Source organism: Macaca fascicularis, chromosome 13 (assembly GCF_037993035.2).
Source record: "Macaca fascicularis isolate 582-1 chromosome 13, T2T-MFA8v1.1".
Taxonomy (NCBI): domain Eukaryota; kingdom Metazoa; phylum Chordata; class Mammalia; order Primates; family Cercopithecidae; genus Macaca; species Macaca fascicularis.
In genome coordinates this window covers 53,107,710-53,129,450 of record NC_088387.1, presented here as the reverse complement: position 1 = coordinate 53,129,450, position 21,741 = coordinate 53,107,710, and the positions used below count along the sequence as shown (strand labels likewise).

Here is a 21,741-nt window from a genome sequence, read left to right as displayed (position 1 = left end):
GGGAACCCCTGAGGGCCAGAAAAGAAGATCTGGAGTCTGTTTTAATGCCCTCAAAAGGCATGCATGTGATTGCGTGACCGGGTAGCTCCAGGCCTCAGCTGGACCAAAGGGCCAGGTTCTAGAAGGCAATACCTGGAGATTGACCTGTGTCGGGTGTGCTGTTGGACTCTGCAGCAGCTACCTGTACTTTCAGAGCCCTTCCATGGAAAGGACTCCATCAAATCTGCCTTTTTCCCAGCCACACCCTCACCTCTATGTTACCCACTCTCCTCTTTGCTCATGGGCTGAGAACCTAGAAAGGTCTTCAATGTGCATTTGAAAACCTGTTGCCCTCTTCCCTCCCAAACTCCTTTTCTGTCAGAACCTCAAGCCTGTCCCTTATCAGGGTACTCTTATCTTAAGTTTGGGGCAGATGTGATGCTTTTCCAGTAAGTCTGTATACTGGATAGGACAATTTGTACTAGGCTATTGGCTGGGATGATTCCCCTTCCAGTGGATTCTGGTCAGAGCCTGCAGTCTGGAGAGACCACGTGTGGCACTTTTAGTGCAGAGACAGCTGCATAGGATGTAAACTATAAACATTTTGTTGTTGTTGCTGTTTTGACCAACTTCCTAAAACTCTGCTCAAAGGCCTGTCCCTTCAGAAAAGCACGAAGCAGGAGACTCCCAGGCTGCCCAAGGCCGCTGAGAGGAGGCCAGAGAACACAGTGGCACAGCAACAGCTGGCTGGATTCCACAGGCTCTGGACCAGAAGATGTGTGTACACGAACGCCCTGTAAACTTCCACATTCCACCACTTCCTTTCCAGATAGCAGCAGTGGTCAGGTCACGTGCTTGCTGGAGAGCAGAAAAAACACTTGGAGGCTGCTTCTGCAATTAAAATAGGCTGCATTTACAAGAATTACACAAAACCTTTCATCCTGCCAGAGAAGGCTGGGAGGGAGGACCTGAGGGTGGAGCTCCAGCTGCCACTCAGAAGCTCAGGCTGGCATCTGGCCGTGGCGGCGGAGAAGCTGAAGCCAGGGGGCTTGTGGCTCAGACGATGTCCCAGGGCAACTGGGAATAAGCAGAGAATATCAACACAGCTGTGTAACTGTAGCTTGTTTTCCTTCTGATGCTGGAAACTCTCTTAGAATCACAGGATAAAAACTGGAAAACGCTCCGATTGCATTTAATTCAACCTGTTTATTTAATGGACAGGGGAACCGAGGGCCAGAAACATAAATTAAATGGCCAGTGCTCACACAGAAATTAGGAAGGGGATTGAAGGAGGTGATTTTGGAGGGCTCCTCTAACCCATGATTCAGTGATTCTTGTGATTCTTGCTTTCTCTCTAAGGGTTCTTTCCCCTAAACTGCAACCATGCTGTGAACCCCATTGAACCCCCTTGCTGAGTACTTCCAGAATATAGAGCTCTCCTCAGCTCATGATCACAACCAAGACCCATCTAATATGATGCCAGTTTTTCAGCTACTGTGTATTCCCAATACTAGTGTAAAACACTGGTTCTCAGTCTTGGTGGCACAAGAGAATTACCTTAGGAACTTTAAACAAATTCTGATGCTCAGATCTTACATCATGATGATTGAATCAGAATCTTTGGGGATGGGGCCTAAGAATTGGTACTGAAAAGAAAAATTCCCATTTGATTCCCATATGCAGTCAGGATGGTTAAATAATTTTAAAACTGCTAAGTTTGGCTTTAGTCATGACTAATGATAATATAAATTCTACCTGTTCCCCTTTCCCATCTCCAGTTAACATAGCTACATTCTCTGATTTACAGGCTGATTTTTCATATGTTTATTCATCTAGGATAAGACACGATTAAAGATACAGAATGGATTTATGTTATATATCCATTTTGCAGATGGTGAAAAGTGAGCCCAAAGATGTTTTTAAAAAATCAGTATTTAATGGTAGCTTAGTATGAACAAATCCAAGGATTTTGAGAATTCCTAAATATATGGGGACACTGTTTACTTGCTTTAAGGGTTGACTCTATACACAGGCGAAGAAGATAAGAGCTTGAGGGCCTGATTTAAAGAGTCCTGAGAATAGCTCTGATGAAAATCATCTCCCTTTCAGACTCACGTTAGATTGAGAAATCCCTACCAGTAGCCTTTGGAATATTAACCACAAACGTGATCTTTCTGGGAGGCTCCATGAAGCTTCCATTAATCATTAGTATCATCCTTATAGTAGTTATCTGATTCCTAGCAGAAAGCTGTGTAATGAAGGAATGAGAGCCTGGCCAGATAAGTTGTACTGTGGGTGGAAGAACAGATGAAGAGTATGGATGTCAGCCAGGTACGGTGGCTCACACCTGTAATCCCAGCACTTTGGGACGCCAAGGTGGGCGGATCACGAGGTCAGGAGTTCGAGGCCAGTCTGGCCAATATAATGAAACCCTGTCTCTACTAAAAATACAAAAAATTAGCCGGGTGTGGTGGTGTGTGCCTGTAATCCCAGTTACTCGGGAGACTGAGGCAGGAGAATCTCGTGAACCTAGGAGCCGGAGGTTGCAGTGAGCCGAGATCTTGCCATTGCACTCCAGCCTGGGTGATAGTGCGAGACTCCATCTCAAAAAACAAACAAACAAACAAACAAAAAAACAGTATGGATGTCGCCTAGGAGTATTGCAGTGTGGGGCCCTGGTCGCCTATGATAGGGGAGGGTACAAAAATCAGGCCTTAAAAAGGGAAAGGGGGACTCATTCTCAGGGTGGATGGAGAAATGGTCTGCCCCCCACACACACACCTGATACCTGCTCAAAATTGGCACTTGTCCTCCTTCCTTCTCTCTGTTCTCCCCTTTATTGATGTCCTCTCAGTTCTGCTGAGGCCAGCCCATGCTAAACCTCACCCTGGGTCTTGAGTCCTCGTTCAGCATCAGTAGCAATATCACGACAATAACTACCAATAATAAGCAACAAATGCCGTTTTAATACTTTCTGGTGAGCACTGTACCCATATCATTTCCTTTAAATCTCAAATCAACTCTTTTCTGATTGCAATCAAACCTCTTTTATTGAGGTCTCAATGTGGCATAGCTAGGAACTGAAGCATATGTACAATCTACACAAGGCTATATTATCCTTGCCCTCACACAGGGAGGAAGTACAACATAGAAAATGACCCCTTGGCAGAAATGCACTAAAGCAAAATTTGCGAAGAATTTATTTTTAAAAAAGAGAAGGCCGGCAGGGGTTCTGGAAAGAACCACTAACTGCCTTGTCTGACTCAGCATCAAGATGGAAAAATATCTAGAGGCTGTTGCCTTCCCCACTACCCAAGGCAAATCCACCTGCTTGCTCTGAGGCTGTCTGGGAGGCCACACATCACCAAGCCCTTTCCTGGAGTCAATTCTGGGTCCCATGTCATTAGCTCTGCCCTCGAAAGAACTCTGGGAACGGGGTTGCCTTGGAGTCCCTGGTTCCGTGTGGCTAAGAAGTGAGCCTCTCATATCTCCATGCTGAATTTCCTCACTCATTCGCAACCCTCCTTTCCATTTCAAGAAACCTTTTCTGTTCCCACAAGCCTGGGAGGGCCCTTGAGTGGGGCATATGGGGTAAGTTTCAAGGAGTACTGCCGGGGAGACCTTCCAGAGGCTCTGTGTGAATGGGCTGGTGTTGGTGGGAGGAAACAGGGTCACGCATTCCCCATCCCTTCCCCCTTGTAAGATGTGTCATCAGTTAAATATAGGCTCTGGCCCTGTGGACGTTTAAAGGCTAAAACAACCCGTCCTGACTGGGGGCTCACGGCTACTGAGAGGAGAGCACTGGGATATCTTCAGCCCATTTCACAGGGTCTGTTTCCAAAACACTCCTGGTGGGTCAGCGAGCAGAGGAAGTGTTACCACGTGACCACTTTAGAAACAACACCCACCTAATGATGCACAAACACGGATTTGCCCTCTGTTTTTCACGTTTGATCCTTGCTGACGCTTTGGCGAGGATACAAAACCCTATTTCTCTTAGAAGTCGCTCCTTCCCTGGATGTGAAAGAGGGCAGTGGTTTCCCTGTCAGTCCTCTTTTAAGGAAAGATCTGGGTGAGAACAGAACCCAGCTCAGCTGCTCTGGGGCTGGACACAGACACAATTGTGAGAACTTGAACTGACTCACCAGGAAGCAAATGGCTGGGACTAGGTACTGTGTCTACTTCTATTCAGTGCTAGATATTGCCTTTCATGAAAAACTAGCCCCAATCAGAAAAAGCCAAAACCACACTCCGCAATACTAAGGTGACTCACCTGTTGAAATGCTTTTTATTAAGCAAAACCAATATCCTCAGAATTCCAGCTTTCACTTTCAAGTTTCTCATGTGGGATTTCCTAGTATCGGGCCCAATGACGTGTACATCAATGGTTTGGCTTGCTGTTTATGCTACTTATTTACTCAAGCAGTCACTCTGGTGTGTTCTCTTGGCTCTTCTGAAAGGATTAGAATACAACTCCCAAAGAATGTGAGTGCTACTGGAGACATAAAATACATGGAAATCATATGGCATCCAGCAGTTGCTATGCCTATCTTGAGATAGTTGATCCCTAGATAATCTTGGTAGTGTGTTGCCAATGATGTCTTTACTTAGTATACCTAGACTGCACTCAAGGTGTAGCAAAATGTTACAACACTGATTCTTCCTCCTACAGTTAATGGCATTTTAGAAGAGTTATGCTTGACTAAAGCCATGTTTTTTAAAAATGCAAATATTGAGTGCTTTCAATTCCCTAAGCATGGTGTTTTCTGCTTTACCTGCAATGTCTTAATTAATTTTCACAGAAAACTATGATGTAGCAGCTAGTATCATCCCCATTTTACAGATGAGAAAACCGAGGCTTAGAGAGGTTAAGTAATCTGCTCAGGCTCACAGTTCATATCCTATTTCTAAGAGACATTTTTTTGCATTCCAATACTTTTGAAATTCAGTATGTATTTTACAGTTGATTGGTGCATTTAAAATGGAACATCTTACAAATTGATGGCTACTTAGAACTGAAAAAATATAAGTGACAGAAGCAAGCATCAAAACCACATCTATCTGATTCTAGCATTGGATCATCCAACCACAGTGACTTGAGTGTCAAAGGAAACACTCAACCTGTGCCTAAGTAATGACCATAAAAATAATAACTAGTCCACATTCACATTGAGGATTATGACTCATATTCTTCCTACCTATTTGATACTACTTACTCTGTTAGAAAAATCGACTGGTTTGGTTGGTTCCGTTAGATTGATCTATTCATTCTTTGTAGAGTATCATCAGTTAAATCTTCTAACCTCTGGGCCACCCCACCCAGTATGAGCCATAAGATGGCTCATATTCTTCCTACCTATTTGATCCTATTTACTCTATTAGAAAAATTGACTGGTTTGGTCAGTTCAATTAGATTGATCTATTTATTCTTTGTAGAGTATCATCAGTTGAACCTTTTTGGCTGAGAAAGCTTCAGGCTTTTCATTTCTGTAGTGAGAGTTGTTTCAAAACACATTTACATAGTAAAGAGCCCAGGCATGGGTACAGTAACAGGCAGGAGGGTCTGAAGCTCCCTGAAGCTTGAGTGCACAGTGCCATGGCTCCTGCCATTCTTCCAAGGAGAGAGGAGTCACGTCAGTTGCCTTTGGTTCTTGTCTGACTGGGGAGAGGTGCTCCATATGTGGTTTTGGTAATGATAGCACATTTCTAACTCGAGATTAAGTTTCTATCCTCTGAAGATCTCAAAGTAATTCATTACAGAAGTGCTTCCCAAGGCTTCTCCTTGGAAGGCTTTTCTTTACAAGATATACTCTTTGAACAATGGATTCCATGCTCAAATAAGTTTTTAAAACCCTCTTCCCCCTCAAAGGTTCAGAAGTCAGGGCAACCACATCATATTGGGAGTCTAATTTATAAGTCGATAGATAAAAATCCCTTGTGGTCAAAATTATCCTTGAAAATCATCAGAAATTGTATATAAGTCCTCCCAATTTATAGCTTTATGTGTACACTCTGGTCACTAAGGTGTAAGTGTAGTTATAAAGTACTGTAAATGATGAGAATAAGAATACGGACCACTAGGATTGCTATTTTCTTTCCCTGGCATCCTCATTTAAATTGTTATTTTTATTTTTCATCTAGTGTATAGTTTGATTCATAGAATTTAAATGCATACATTAAATTAAAAGTAATCATTATTATAGTACTAATAATAGTAATAATCACTGACATTTATTGGGGGCTGACTATTGCCTGCCAGACTGCTCTAAGTGCTTTATTTGTATGAACTGAGTTAATTTGAACAAAAACTTTAGGGCTAGATACTATATTCCCTTTTTACAACAAAGTCACTTGCTTCTGCTTTTACTCCTGCTTTTGGCAACACAGTGACTCTGCAAACTGTCTTGTGCCCAGAGGAAACATTTTTCTGAAAGCTTCTGAGCTGGGGCAGATTTAGGGCGAAGTTAACACTTCAAAAAAATCTCCAGTAATTGAGTAAATTGCTCATCTGACAAATTGGCTTTTTGGGAAATTAGTCTGCGTGCACATATTGATAGCAAAGCTCGGCCAACTTGAAATATGGAGATTTACTGGAAATCACAGTGAAATGAAGAGAGAGGCAAGAGCAGAATTGAAATTCCCACCTGGCAGCAAAAGAGAGTTATGCAGAGCATACCAGGTAAGGCAGAGGCACTTCCTGGACCACTCAACTGAAGAGCACTGCCAGCAGTGGGGTAGGGTGGCCCAGACGTTAGAAACCCCACAGAGAGAATCAGAGGGAAGCTGGAGGCAGAGAGAGTGCGCCATTCGGAATTCCATGGGAATGAGGGCCTCTAGGTCCCAGGTACAGCTGTAAGGCTGGGGACAATGAGCTGCTCCTGCCGGGCGCAGTGGCTCACGCCTGTAATCCCAACACTTTGGGAGGCCAAGGCGGGCGGATCACTTGAGGTCAGGAGTTTGAGACCAGCCAACATGGTGAAACCCCATCTCTACTAAAAATACAAAAATTAGCTGGGCGTGGTGGCACATGTCTGTAATCCCAACTACTCAGGAGGCTGAGGCAGGAGAATCACTTGAACCTGGCAGGTGAAGTTTGCAGTGAGCCAAGATTGTGCCGCTGTACTCCAGCCTGGGCAACAGAGTGAGACTCTGTCAAAAAAAAAAGAAACAAAGCAGCTCCAGGCCAGCCTGCAGTCTCTTCTTGAAGCCTTTCACCCTGATGGTTCAGCCAGGGAAAGGGTGCCTTTTCTTCCCTGCCAAAGCACAGTCAGCTTCCTAAGCCTGCAAGGCCACATCAGTCCAGAGTAGGCACTATTTTCAGCTCGCACCGAGGAGCCAGAGAGGCAGCTGAGTGACTCTCCAACAGATGGTCTCAGTAGAGTAGAAACGGCAGCGTAGCACATTGACAATGAGGAAGTTTAGGTGTGCCACAGTTGTTAACGGAACCTAAGTAAAAACTGAGAGACAAAGGAGTTTAGGGGAGTCTTAGCTCCCCAGAGATTTCGAAGACGCCCACCTAAAAAAATCTCTTGATTAGTATATGAAACTACTATTATTGTTATTATTACTAATACTAGATGAGAAGATATTTTTGTAGATAAAGAAGTCAACATCAGAAAGATTTAGTAGTGGACAGATTCAGTAGGCTGCAAATTTATAAGGTCAGACTTCCAATTCTAAAATGACTTCCTTTGTCTACTCTAGGCGGAGGGTGGTGCTGGTTAAGTTTAAACACAGTATTACCTTGTGAGAACTGTTCCAGGTTTTTAATTGTCTACTTCCAGGTGTACTATACATCTCATAGAACTACCACACTGCTCTCTGCCTTATAAACCTTTGCCTGCCAACAATACAAGCTCAGATACCTTCCCTGAGTGTAGTGGGTACTTACAGAATGGTCAGTCCAGGTTCCTTTAGTAGAACCTGCTACCACGTGTGCACATCTACATACACCCTTTGTCCTTGTGTTACTGTGGGAGCTGCTTTGTCAACTCAGCCTGTTCCTCAGCTGCAGATCTGTATTCTTTCCTTGGGACCCAAGGACAAATGTCATGACTACACTGTTGCAGGAGCCAGCAGTCAGCTGCTTAAGGTTGTCTCTTCTGTACACGTCTTTGTGCCATTCTTTGGCTAGCAATGTAGGTGCCAGTTAGGGCCATCCTATGAGATATTACATTCCTTGCCTGCAAACTGTGGTAGTGGGGAGGCCTGGCATGCTCACTGCACAAGACCGTCTTTAGAACAAAATAGGCTAGTATGGATGAAAGGGCTACATCGGGGTGTCCAATCTTTTGGCTTCCCTGGGCCACACTGGAAAAGAAGAATTGTCTTGAGTCAAACATAAAATACACTAACACTAACGATAGCTGATGAGAAAAAAATATATATATCATAATGTTTTAAGAAAGTTTACAAATTTGTGATGGGCCACATTCAAAGCCATCCTGGGCTATAGACAGCCCGGGGGCTGCAGGTTAGACAAGTGTGGGCTACATGGTACCAGTGTTAGCATTAAGATAAGGTATATTGCACTTCATAACCCCCAGTATAAGGATTCTCTTAAAGTAGGCTTTCTGTCCTGTTTTCCTGGTGGCACTCTGCTCTCACAGTGAGACTTGCCACTAGGAAGGGTGGAAATTCTTCCCAGCTCCTCTGAGTAGTGGAGCTCGAGGGTGAGGGCTCATGCCACAGCGAGAGCCTCTGGGCCTCTGACACAGACTTGAGAAAATGGTCTGTGACCACACAAAGCCACTATGGGAAGTCTCAAGCCCTTGACCCAATGTGCACATTCTGAGCTTCCGGTGCAGCAATGAGCTGACACAAATCGTGGCGGCCTGAGAACCTGGACCTTCCATTTTGCCTTTCAGGACCCATGTTCACACCAGCACTCAGTTTTGGAGGAAGCACCTGGAGGCAATGCAGAGTCCAGATGTGCGCCCTCTGCCGGAAGCTTACTGCACCAGGACGTAGGCGTGGAGTGGCCCTTAACGCATTTGGAAAGCAGTCTTCACTTAAAAAATAACTTCCTCCAAAGTGTTCTTTAACAGCCCTTTAAAAGCCATTGTTTCAAAAAAGTTCAAGGTAGTGAACGATTAATATTTTCGATTTATATGAAGACTCTGGAGTAGGAATTACCTGAGTTGGAAACCCAGTTCTACTCTACTGGTATCAGGTTGTATTCTGTATCATCATTAAAATTTTCAGAAAAACTCTCAACCTCAGGGGATTAGTTTTCTAGGACTGTCATAATGAAGTATCACAGATTCCGTGGCTTGAGCAATAGAAATTTATTTCCTTGTGATTCTAAGGCTAGAAGTCTGAGATCAGGGTGTTAGCAGGATTGGTTTCTTCCGAGGCCTCTCTCCTTGGCTTGCAGAAGAAGCATAGTTGACTTCTGCCTGTGTGTTCACATGGTCAAATCACTATGTACATCTGAATCCCAATCTCTTCTTGTAAGGGCACCAGTCATACTGGATTGGAGCTCACTAATGAGATCATGACCACATTTTACCTTAATTGTCTCTGAAGACTCTATGTCTAAATACAGTCACATTCTGAGGTATTGGGGGTTAGGACTTCAACATATGAATTTTTGGGTAACACAGTTTTCAACCCATAACAGTAACCCTTTTAAGACTGTCACTTATTTCTCTAGTGAAAGGGCAGAACTTTCAGAATCTTTTAGAATCTCCCCTGCAGCTGAGTAAACATCTTAGTGTCTTCATAACTAGAAACCACAGGTGGTTGTTTCATTTTGTTTTAAATTTTCTATCACAGAAGATAAATAAGATCAGAACTCAAAAGTCTTGCTAACCCATGGATGTCATGAGAAAGTCTCTGGATCAGGGTCGGAAAACCTGGCTTTTCTTTGTAATTGTTAATTATGAGATTATTTATTCAGCTATTATTATTAACAACAATATTTGTATGAGTTGGGTGTGATGAGGCAGTATTTAACTCAACCTGGCAGCCCTGAATGCCTGATTCTATACTCATCCAGCTGTTACTATGATGGGTTTGCAGAGATATGCCAGGCAAGCACATTCCTTATTACTGTAATTATTTTGCTCCCAATGACAGTTCAATTCTCCCAGGACCTGGACTGGACCACGAGGGGCCTAGCACAGGGGCCCATTGCACCTGGGCTCCAGGTGGATCTGCAGCACACACTCCAGGAAGGCTGAGCGGCCTTTCCTGCCCCTTCATGCTGGGCTACCCTAGTTTCACCAATCTGACACTAAGGAAGCATCACTGAGGAAAGGAAAAGAAGAGCATGCTTTTCTTAATCCTTGCTGTAGAGCTTTTCTAAGCCAACTCCAGACCTTCCCAGTCTTCCTACCCAGCTTTAAACTTCCCTCCTGCTAACTGAGGCTGTGGTGGCCAACAAGGAAAATATGTTCCTGAGGCCTGGAGACTTCCATGGCTCCCTGCAAGTCTGTGGAAAATTTTCAGTGTATGGAGAAATGCCCCTGCAATGTGGAGATAGCATTTTGGGATACTTCTGGTATACCATAAGCCTGGCTGTTGATCCGGTATGTGGAAGGGAAGAAACAAATGAACAGGCAGGAAATGTTGGTGGCCCACTCCCTGCCACTAGTGGGAGCTGTAGGTTCATGCCACTCCATCAACCCAAGGATGGGGTAGAATACAAGGTGGGGATGGAGCCTGGGACTAGGGGATAAGAGACTGAGGTCAAAACTCTCCCCTGCAATATTATCTTTCCAGAGTCCGGTTACTCCACACAACTAGTTTGGCAAGAGAGGCCTAGGACCTTTCCCTACCTCTTGAGCCCCAGTGTGAGTTTGAAAAACAGGGCTCTAGAGATGAAGGTGGGGGCCCAAGGGACAGATGTTCAAGAAGCCAGGAAGCCTGCTTCCGGGTTGTAAGCAGCCTGGGACCTGGACAAAAGGCATCCATCCTAAAAGCCCCAGGTGTTGGACTGGGCATGGTGGCTCACACCTGTAATCCTAGCACATTGGGAGGCCGAGTTAGGCGGGTCACTTGAGGTCAGGAGTTTGAGACCAGCTTGGCCAACATAGTGAAACCTTGTCTCCACTACAAATACGAAAATTAGCTGGACATGGTGCTGGCTGCAGCTGTATTCCCAGCTACTCGGGAGGCTGAGGCAGGAGAATCACTTGAACACGGGAGGTGGAGGTTGTAGTGAGCAGAGATCATCTTATTCAGACAAACATTGTTAGTTTTAATTCCACGGTTCTGTACCTACCAGTTTTCTTCTCTGTCCAAGTCATTATTTTAGGAAGGATGGTGTTGAGTACAATCATAGGTTTGCTTTTGCCAGAAGAAACACCTTCTGAGAACCAAATGAAGATAGATTCTTCTCTGTGGCCTAAGAAAAAGGCCTATCTGGCAGCACCCTGGCTTAAGTTCCCTGCATTTATCATAGTTTGTGATAATGAATTTATTGGTACGATTATTTTAATAATGTTGGTCTCATCCACTAACCTGTTAGACTCATGGAGAACAGACTGTGTCCTTCTGCTTCACTGCGTTAGACCACATGCCTAGCAGAATTCTTGGTACACAAAAATTGACAGCCTGGTGGTTCTCAAACTATGTGTCGAGGTACCCCATACCAGGAGCTGCAGCAAACTCAGAAGGGCACCATGATATTTTACATTTTTTAAGTAAAAGCACAGCGATCCTCAATATCTTGGGGACGCAGAGCAGATGACCAGTTTCAGGTAGTTTGTAACTTCAACATCAGTTCATCCACATTCCTGTCAATTGTGTCAAGGCTTTTGAAACTGGGCTTCCGGTTGTTGCTGTGATAAAATGCAAACGTCTCACAGAAATGAATGTGAAACAGCAAAGGAGGCTGGTGGTGTCCAATCTGATTCCAAGGTTGAAGAAACCAGGCAGTACCCAATAAAAGCACATATCCCATTAGTAATTGTGGTTATTTACAAATGACAAAAAAGGAGTATTGTTTTTCTTCCTATTTATGTGTATTCTTTTTCAAACCGCTACTAAGTCATTGAGACAGAAATGCTTAGCAAATCGTGTGGGATTTACCTAATAAATGGTGCAGTTAGGTATTTCTTTTGGCCCAGGGGCACTGTGAAATGTTCACTGAGAAACTAAGGGCACCTTGAACTGAGGTTTGGGAGCTTCTGGCCTAGTCAATACTTGTTGATTGATTGATGGACTCAAGATCCCTTGCCCTTAATTATGTCCTTGATCACTTTACCCACAAAATATTATAATTGAGAATAAACCAAAAAGCACCCTTAGAGAAAAAACATCACTGGATCTTTGCTTTTCCTCACAGAGGAGAGGAGAGCTCTACCACTAAGCTCTCTTCTTGAAGACTTACCATTTACTGTTTGTTGAATACGTAGTATTAGCCAGGCCTCAGGCTTGGCTTTTTACCCTCTTTTCTCCCCACTTCAATAAGGTGGTCTAAGCTTGTAGTTATTTATTTATTTTTAACACGAGAGTCAAAGGTGGTTTGCTTTAATTCTAACAACCATTCTCTTCATAACGATGATATATTTTAATAATCCATTATGATTAGTTGTAATTTTAACAAATCATATCTTTATTACTATTGCTAAAGTTTAAGCTTTAACAACCTGCCAGACATTGTATAAGCAGTTTACTTGGGCGAGCTTATTAAATGAGAGTAAAATCTTAAAGAAGTAGGTGTTATTAGGATGATGACTCCTATTTCATGAAATAAGTAAACAAGCAAATAAAGGTTTGGCAAGGTCACATGACTAGCCCAAAGTCTCACTGCTACTGGTGGGAAAAACAGGTTTTGAATTGACTGTGCTCCATGCTAATAATGCCTGCAAAGTATGAGAAGCTACTTGGTTACTAGTAATTACTTGGTTACTAGACAGAAATGACTTGTTACTGATGTGAAAATTAGGGGTAGAGAAGGCTCATTACATTCTGGTGTGTTTTGTGTAGTTCAGTGTGCTCCAGTTCTGAGTGAGCTGGAAGTTTCAAGAAATGCAAAGGGACAGAGAGCCAAGCTTCTCTTCTGAAGAGTCAGTAGCTCTTTTTACAGAAGTGTACCCATGGGGGGAAGTTGGGCCTCTGATATTTAGGGTACTTGTTCTAAGTAGAGATGTAATTGCTCTTGGAGAGTGATAGTGTTCAAGTGATGGGGTGGCCAGGTGAACAGTGGATCAGGCATTCTCGGTGCCCCTACCCAATTTGACCTTCTCTTCTGCAATCACCTGTACTGAAGGCACACTGAAGGTCAGATATGCAAGGAAAATTAATACAAAGAAAAAGAAGATCATATCTTCTCTATGTTATGGTGACAAACAATACAAGGAGACTTCTAAAAGTTCATGAAAAAAATGACGTTAAAAGATAACATGGAAAACATAATCTTTATTTCTCAACATGGGCTCCATCAAGTTCAAGACACTTTTGTAAGTCATGATACCAGCCATTTAGTTAGTCCATCCCTAAAGAACTGAGGGTCCTGGGAATTTAACCATGTCGTTGCAGTCTTTTTTACATTATTAACTAAAGAAAAATGGCTACCCTTTAAAGATTTTTTTTTAATTAGAAGATAAAAGGAAGTCAGGAAGAGCCAAATCAAGACAGTAAGATGAATGCCAAATCTCAATGAAACTCTTGCAAAATTGCCATTGTTGTATGAAAGGAGTGAGCAGGAGCATTGTCCTGGTGGAGAAAGACTCTCTGGTTGAAGATTTCCCTGATATTTTTCTGCTAATGCTTTGGCTCTCTCAAAATACTTTCATAATAAGCAGATTTTATTACTCTCTGGCTCTTCAGAAAGTCAGCAAGCAAAATGCCTTGAGCATTCCCAAAAACTGTTGCCATGACCTTTGCTCTTGAATGGTCCACTTTTGCTTTGACTGGACCACTTTCACCTCTTGGTAGCCATTACTTTGGCTGTGCTTTGTCTGCAGGATCATACTGATAAAGCCATGTTTCATCTACTGTTACAATTCTTCAGAGAAGTGCTTCAGGATTTTGATCCCACTTACTTAGTTTCCATGGAAATTTCTACTCTTGTCTGCAGCTGATCTGGGTGCAATGGTTTTGGCACCCATCAAAAGGAACATTTGATGAGCTTTAATTTTCCAGTCAGAATTACGTATGCTGAACAAATTAAGATGTCTGTGATGTTGATTATTGTGTGTGCTGTTCATCTTCTGTCCTTTTCAGTTAGGGCACAAACAAGTTGAATTTTTTCCTTGCAAATTGATGTGGATGATCTCTGCTGTGGTCGTCATCTTGAACATCATCTTGTTTCTTCTTAAAATGAGTTATCTATCTGTAAACTGCTGATTTCTTTGGGTGTTGTCCTCATAAATGTTTTGTAATGCATTAATAACTTCACCATTCTGCCACCCAAGCTTCATAAATTCAATATTAGTCTTTGCTTCAATTTTATCAGAATTCGTGTTGCTCTGATAGGGGCTCTTTTCAAACTGATGTATCCTTCTTATTGACTCAAGCTAGATGCTGTTCATACATATTATAATAAGTTAGTATGAGTTTATTTTGGTGCAGAAAAATTTCTGAAATCCATGTATAGTTTTTTCATAATATACATTTTCTATGAACTTTTGCAGACCCCCAGAATTTCTCTTTTTTGCATGAATTGTGGAGGAGACAGTATTTTCTGAATTTATCACCTCACCTGAATAAGTAAGTTGAGTTGATAACAAGTGATAGAGACCAGAATTCTGGGCTGGAGCTAACATCATGTGTATCCAACACTGGCTACAGGGCAGGCCCTTCTGGTCTGGCCCCTGCCCTATTACTACCTGCAAGGGAATGTTGAAGAGTGCTACCAGCAGTTTCAAAAGGAACAGTTTTAAAAGAGAATATGTGTTGGCTAAAGTTCATAAAGAACCAACAGTCTCCAGAGAAGGACGTAGTCCTTGTCACAAGGAGACATTATCCCACAGGGGAAAAAAAATCCTTTTGTATGGTTTCTACCTACACATTTTGTTTTTTGCATGTATTGTATTAATAATATATGTCCTCATAAAATAACAATTTTCAACAACAAAATATAGAGATAATTAGCTTTTGAAAACATATGCAGTAAAGCAGCCCCAGGTTCAATTTTAGGTACTAGATTTTACTATTTTGTGCCAGACATATTATTTCTTATAACAAATATTTTTAGAGCACCTAGTGAATGTCAGGTTCTATGATAGAGACAAGAAAGCAATAGTCATTACCTTCACACAATGGTTCTTCTAGAGTGGGAGACAGATATGAGAAAGCAAATAAATAAAAGACCTATAGATTGTGATTAATACTACTAAGAAATAAATAAGGAGCTTTGCTAGAGAATGAGAACAAGAGCCCTAAGAAGAATATTTTGGCAGAGGGAATGGGAGAGGCAATGTTCCTAGTAGGTATGGGGATTCAATTATTTAAAACATAGTCCTTGTAAGTAGATACTTCCAGATCAATGAAACCAGTGCTGTAATAGGGGCATGTACAGGTTACTATCAGAACACAAAAAAGGACCACTCAGTACCAAATGTAGGGGGAGCTACGTGGAAAAGATGGCACTTGAGCAGTACTATGGTGAGTAGGAACTGGTCAGGAGATGATTCTGAGGAGGGAGGAAAATGGTTCAGAGCAGAGGAGGTAGCACGTGCGAAGTGCAGCCATCAATAATTCAGAAGCCCATAATCAATCTGGCTAAATGGAACCAGGTCCCAGAATAGGTTAGAAAAGACAGGATTGAAATGAAAGGTGGCAAGATTTTATACTAATTGCTCAAAGTTCACAGCTATGAATATTGCTCTTAACAATTGTATACTCTTAGCTCCAGTTCAAACTTTAAAAAATTTGCTGCTGAGCACATTGGTGCAACTCAAGAATTGAAGAACTTGCCTATCCTTTAATAATTATCCTGCAAATTCACCTGGTGCCAGCTGTTTCTCATCTCTTTCTTTCTTTGACTCCATTGTCGTCTCTTCATTCAGCTTCACAGGGTGGCAGCTGGAAGAGTTATACAGTCAGACTAGGAATGCTGAAGTATACAGTGTAACCTAAGAAAGGTTCATCTGTTGTACGGAAGCTATGAGGTATTTATTATTTCATAATCACCTATAGCTCTGGGCCCACGTGGGCCATTCTGTGTAACTTCCCTAGTCGTTGTATAGTATCAAAGACAGCACAGAGAGATCAGAACTTTTTTTTTTTAAGAGATGGATTCTTGTATTTTACTTGTGTCTTTTGAAACACTCTCAGCTGGAACTTTCCTTAGCCTCAGCCCTTTACATACCATTCTCACTGGAGTGTCAAAGTCATTTTCTCCACCCTCACCCCAGATGTTCTGTCGATTTGTGTGTTTAATCTTGGTCTCCCTGCCGCTTCTCTTACATAGGTCTAGCTTCTCTTACTTTGTCCTCTCCTTGTCACTCCCCTCTGTCTGGTTCTGTCTTCCTTTGCCCATCATCCAACTGTACATCACCAAAGTTTACTACCTGGAACCTGGCAGGCAGAGACAGAACCCAGAAAGCAAGCCTTAGAATCAGGCTGTGTGTGTTTCATGTGAGACTCCCTCCCCACGGACCAGCCTTGGCAAAGTCACTTACCTTCTTCAAGTCTTAGTTTCTTCAACAAAAGGGGGCTAATGATGGTAATGACCTGATTCAGTAAAGAATGTTTGACTGCAAATAATAGGACACTGAACTAAATGTGAGCCAGGCAGTACAGATGGGCAACTCTCTCTCCTAATGAGAAATCTGAAAATAGGAGGTACAGATGCGGAAGGGCAGCTCCACAATGTCTTAGAGGCACAGGCTCTTCTCTTCTTCAGCTCTCCCTCCACCATCCTTTGTCCCTGGCTTGTCTCATGCTGGTCATGCTGGTCACCTCATATTTCTAAGGTGACCCCCACAGCCCCAGGCCATTTGACCACTTTCAAAGTCAAGGAGTAGAGGAAAAGTGCCTTCCACTTTTTGAGGCACTGTTCTTTCATCTGCAAAAATAAGCATCCCAGAAAACTTCCCCTGACCTCCCGTTGCTCAGAACATAGCCACGTGGCCATCCCTTGCTGGACAAGCAGCTAAGGATGTGCCTATCTGGCAAAGATGGGCAGAACACAGTGGTGCATTCAGGTCAATTATGAGCCACACCATGGGTGTGAACGAAATTGTGGTTCTCTTAGCAAAGAAGCATGAGTAAACAGGGATCTGTTTTTACCCACTTCACAATGTTGTCATGAGGATTAAATGAGGTGACATCCTTGGAACACTGCCTGGGACTTAGTAAGAGCTTAGTAAGTGTTAGCTACTATTTTTTATTTTTATCTTAATTATTTTTGATTCTGCCTCATCACCCCTTGCTGTAGCAGCCTGGAGTCTTATGTGCAGCCATTTCACATTCAGTCTGAGGTGTGCACACCTGTGTTGTATGCAGCATAGACAAAGGCAGCTCATGTTTATGGGTGAAGCTAAAGTGGTAGCTGAGATCCACGGGAAGGACAGGGGCCCAGAGCAAGGAAAGAGAGTTTGGAGTCTAGAATACTCTTTAACCAAATGGAGCATGGAGACCAGTGGTGACACTTGGAAGTGTTGTTAGGCAGTCTGTGGTCTGGACACTATGAAACTAGAAAGAATCTGCATCAATCTCTTGACTACATGGTTTCCCCCAAAGCAGTCCCAGAACAGGAGTGAAGAAGGCAGGAAGTAATACAAATCCAGGCTTGGAACTTTGCCTTGTGGATGAACTGAAAGGACAAGGAGACTTGAGAACACAAGCCAGAGAGTGGATAGACTGACGGATGGTGAATGCGTGACAGATAGGCATGAGAGTGAAACTAGGAGGGGCTGATAAATTAGGATAAACATCAAGAGACTGGTCAAGGGACCAAGTGTCTTTTTAAGTCAAATGACTGGTACAGTCAGTGAGAGTGAAGAGAGAGCCAGAAGAGGAGAAACTTGCAAAATGAGGACTGAATAAATCTATTCCTGTCTGCCTGTACCAAACATCACAGGTCTACCCACAGGTTTGACATATGTTTCCACAAAATTGTTCCCAAGTTTCTATTTTTCTATCAAGATTTTCAAATTCCCACATATTTCTATTAGACTTCTACTGATATGTTCTATCTCCCAAAGCATCCCCAGTGGAGCCAAGACCCACAGTGCTCACAAGACTTCCCTGCCTCCTCTGAGATCACGCCCAGGGGTGAACATTCAACCAGGGCTGGGACAATCCTAGTGCCTTGACCCATGTCTCCCATGGTGGCTGCCGCAGCCACTGCCATTTTGTCATGGTGACCCAAAGGCAACAGCTATGCTGGCCACTTACTCAGAGAAAGGGTAGATTCAGTAGGATCTTGGGTAGAGAGATGGGTAGTCCTGTGAAGAGGGCAGTCTTCTGGTGGTGACTGGCAGACCATGGCCAGCTACCATCTTCCCAGTATGGGTCTTCATCTCTGATCTTTCTCCCATCTGAATATTCATATTTCTAACTGCCGGACACATCCACCGTGGGAGTGGACATCTCACACTCAGTATTTTCAAACTAGAATCCTCGGTTTTTCCCTTCAGTCACGCTCCTCTTCTTTGCAATTCTTAGGTAATATGTCGCCATTCAACTAGTCACTGCTACTAGAAAACACAGAATCATCTGGAGTTTTCCATGCCCTCCACTCTGTTTTTGTCACATCTGTTTTCTCACCAAGCTCAGGCAATTCTATTTCTGAAAATATCTCTAACCCATCCTCTGCCAACCTCAAGCATTTATATTTACTCAGACCAGTATCAGCTTCCCTGATGAACTTCCTACCTCCAATAGCTCTGAACAAGGAAACAGGACAACTCTGGAAAACAGTGACTCTGGTGGAAGGAGGTGGACAAAAAACCTGAGTGACAGTGAGTGGTCACTGACTCAGTGACCTGTAGCTGTTTTAGCTCCTGGAAATAAGGCAGTGAGAGATATTGTCTAGTATCTGGTATGAAGTGAGCTGCTGATACTCTGGCAGGCAGAGCACCGTTGTTTGCAGACCGCAGCAGGATCCACCAGGTCCCTCCAATTGCTACTGTAATAGCTCAGGAGATTAAATTCTGTTTTATTAAATGCTATTCATTGAGTACCTACCGTATTTCAGGTCCTGGTCAAGACCATAGGGATATCAGGCAATGCATGAGAACAGTCATGAAGGAAACTTACAGTCTAGCTGGGAAGACAGATATTAATCAAGTGTGTTGAGTGTTATGAAGAAGAAAGTCAGGGTCCAGCGGAGCATATACCTGGAAGACTTAACCTAGTCTAGGGGTTCAAGGAAGGCTTCCCTGTGGAAGTGATAAGAAAGGATTATGCAAGTAGTTAAAAAAGAATGAATTATCAGCATTTGCAGTGACCCGGATGAGACTGGAGACTATTATTCTAAGTGAAGTAACTCAGGTATGGATAACAAAACATCATATGTTCTCACTGATATGTGGGAGCTAAGCTATGAGGATGTGAAGGCATAAGAATGATACAATGGACTTTGGAGGTTTGGGGGAGGAAAATGGGGGGTGAGGGATAAAAGTCTATGAATATAGTGCAGTGTATACTGCTTGGGTGATGGGTACACCAAAATCTCACAAATCACCACTAAAGAACTTACTCATGTAACCAAATGCCTCCTGTATCCCAATAATTTATGGAAAAATAAAATAAAATAATTAAAAAAAGAAAAGATTATGCAAGTAGGGAATGCCCACAATGGATGGGAAGGGGAGGAATTGTGTTCCAGAGAGAGAAACAGAAGATGCAATTTTATTATTTATCCAATTTCAGAATACATTGGTTCTTGGAAATGTGTAGAGAGATTTTCAAATAAGGCACATGGCCACAGTATAGCTGCTTCTTGGAGACCCCTGGTTTTAGCACCATCATGATTTTCTCAAATATATCTGCTAGTATCTCTAATGGCAGAATATCCCATTGCAAGCTAAAGTCTTTGATGAAATCATCATATTTTATTGTTATCACTCATTTATTCATTCATTCAATAAATATGTATTGATTACCTACTATGCCAGGTACTGTTCTGGGAGCCAGGGAATCAGTGCTACATGTGATATGAAAATTATCTGAGCACTGGCCTTAGTATAAAATGGAAGCTGTTAAGAACATGCCTCCAATTGTGTCTTGTAATTTTTGTGTGCCTTGTATACATGGCCAATCCAGGGGAGCACATGGACCCCAATTTCAAGAACCTTAGAGTAAGTCACGGAAAGGGCTATGGTTTGGGAGTTCTCAACCTAGTCCTGCCTGAAAGTGTTTTCTGATCTCAGAAGTTCATTTAGCTTCTCTGGTTTCTGAAAATAAGAGGGTTGAACTAGATGAATTCTGAAGCCATTTCCAGTTCTACACATATGTAAATTTGTACACTCACGTGATTGGAAGCGACCCTAAAGCCATCTTGCCAATTACACTAAGCCCCTAAATCAGTCATTAGTAGAATCTTAAGAAAAGAGCAGCAAGTGTCAGAAACACTTAGGGAGAAAAATGAGAAACTCCGACCAAGAAGGCCCACTGGAGAGTGTTTATTCAGAGACACACAAACATACGGAAGCTTTGCCATGAGGTCACCTCCGCTTATCTCTACACTGCTGATGGACTATACACATTTGTTGGAATTCTTCTCTCAGAGTCTGTGAGTCAGCCGGAAGCCAAGTCACAAATAGGTCCACAATTAACTCAAGAAGTAGAAGCCCTTGCTTTCTTATCTTCCTACCACCCTCATTTTTCTGGTGATGTGAAAGTGAAAATTCTTTGGAGCTCAGAAGGAGGTTCTGCAAAGGGCAGAATGCACAAATGTAAAGCAATCTTTTTTTTTTTTCTTTTTTTTTTAGGACAAGACAGAAGACATGACATTTGTGGGAACTACCACATTTAGAAGAGGCAGCTCTCCTCCAGGATTCACCTCCAAACTTTTTCGAATGCTTCCTGTGAAAAAGTCTTGTTAAGGATGGTCTTATTTTTTTAATTGGGAATTATTTTCTCACTGGTTATTGCCAAACTAAAAATCTTGGGAATTTCATTTTGGCCTTTTACTGTGGGGCACTCATTGCCAGAGGAGAACATTTCATACAAACCACATTTAATAATGTGTGTTCCAACCCTCCAAATTTCTGGTGCGCCAGCTCTGTTGGACGCTACTAGGCTTTGGGAAATGTCTTTGCCTTCACTGGGAATGGCATCAGGAGGGCTCCCCGAGAGCTCTTTGCTGAAGCCCTGCAGGATTGTAAAATGATGCTTCCCCGCATCTCATGCGTACACATAAGAGTGAAGTAAAAATCAACCTCATATTCAGCCTTATGGGAAAAGAAGTGAAATACGTACCAGGGAAAGGTGAACCAGGGTTTTCAGTGGAGGGGGGCAGGGCTTCCCACCTTCACTTAGGAATGCTATTCGTTGACATTTATTGCTTCCTTACCCATTGACACACATTGTTCCAAGTACCTTGAATGCATCAACACATTTAATCTTCGTAGTAACTCATAAGGCCAGTGCTTTTGTTCTTTTCAGTAGGCAAATGAGGGAACTCAGACGCAGAAACGGGAAGTGACATTCTAAGGAAATGTAGCCAGGAAGGGGCAAAGCTGGAATTCAAACCCAGGCAGGCTGGGTCCAGCTCAGGCTTTTACCCTCTGAGCTACACAACCCCTTCAGGAGCAGGAGGAACCAGGGCTGAGGGACCAGCTCATGACCATCCAGGTTTCCTGAAGCTTGGTGGGCTAGGGAGACCTTAGTTCTTCCTTTCTGCACCTCTGGTCA

At 42.9% G+C, this 21,741-nt stretch overlaps 1 long non-coding RNA gene across 1 annotated transcript; it reads left to right on the top strand.

Moving 5' to 3' along the window:
- Window positions 1-6,418: 6,418 nt before the first annotated feature.
- On the top strand, window positions 6,419-21,004 carry LOC141408336 (uncharacterized). The gene is made up of 2 exons (XR_012422307.1): window positions 6,419-6,658; window positions 20,817-21,004. It is a non-coding gene; the product is annotated as an uncharacterized lncRNA (long non-coding RNA).
- The last annotated feature ends 737 nt before the right edge of the window (window positions 21,005-21,741 follow it).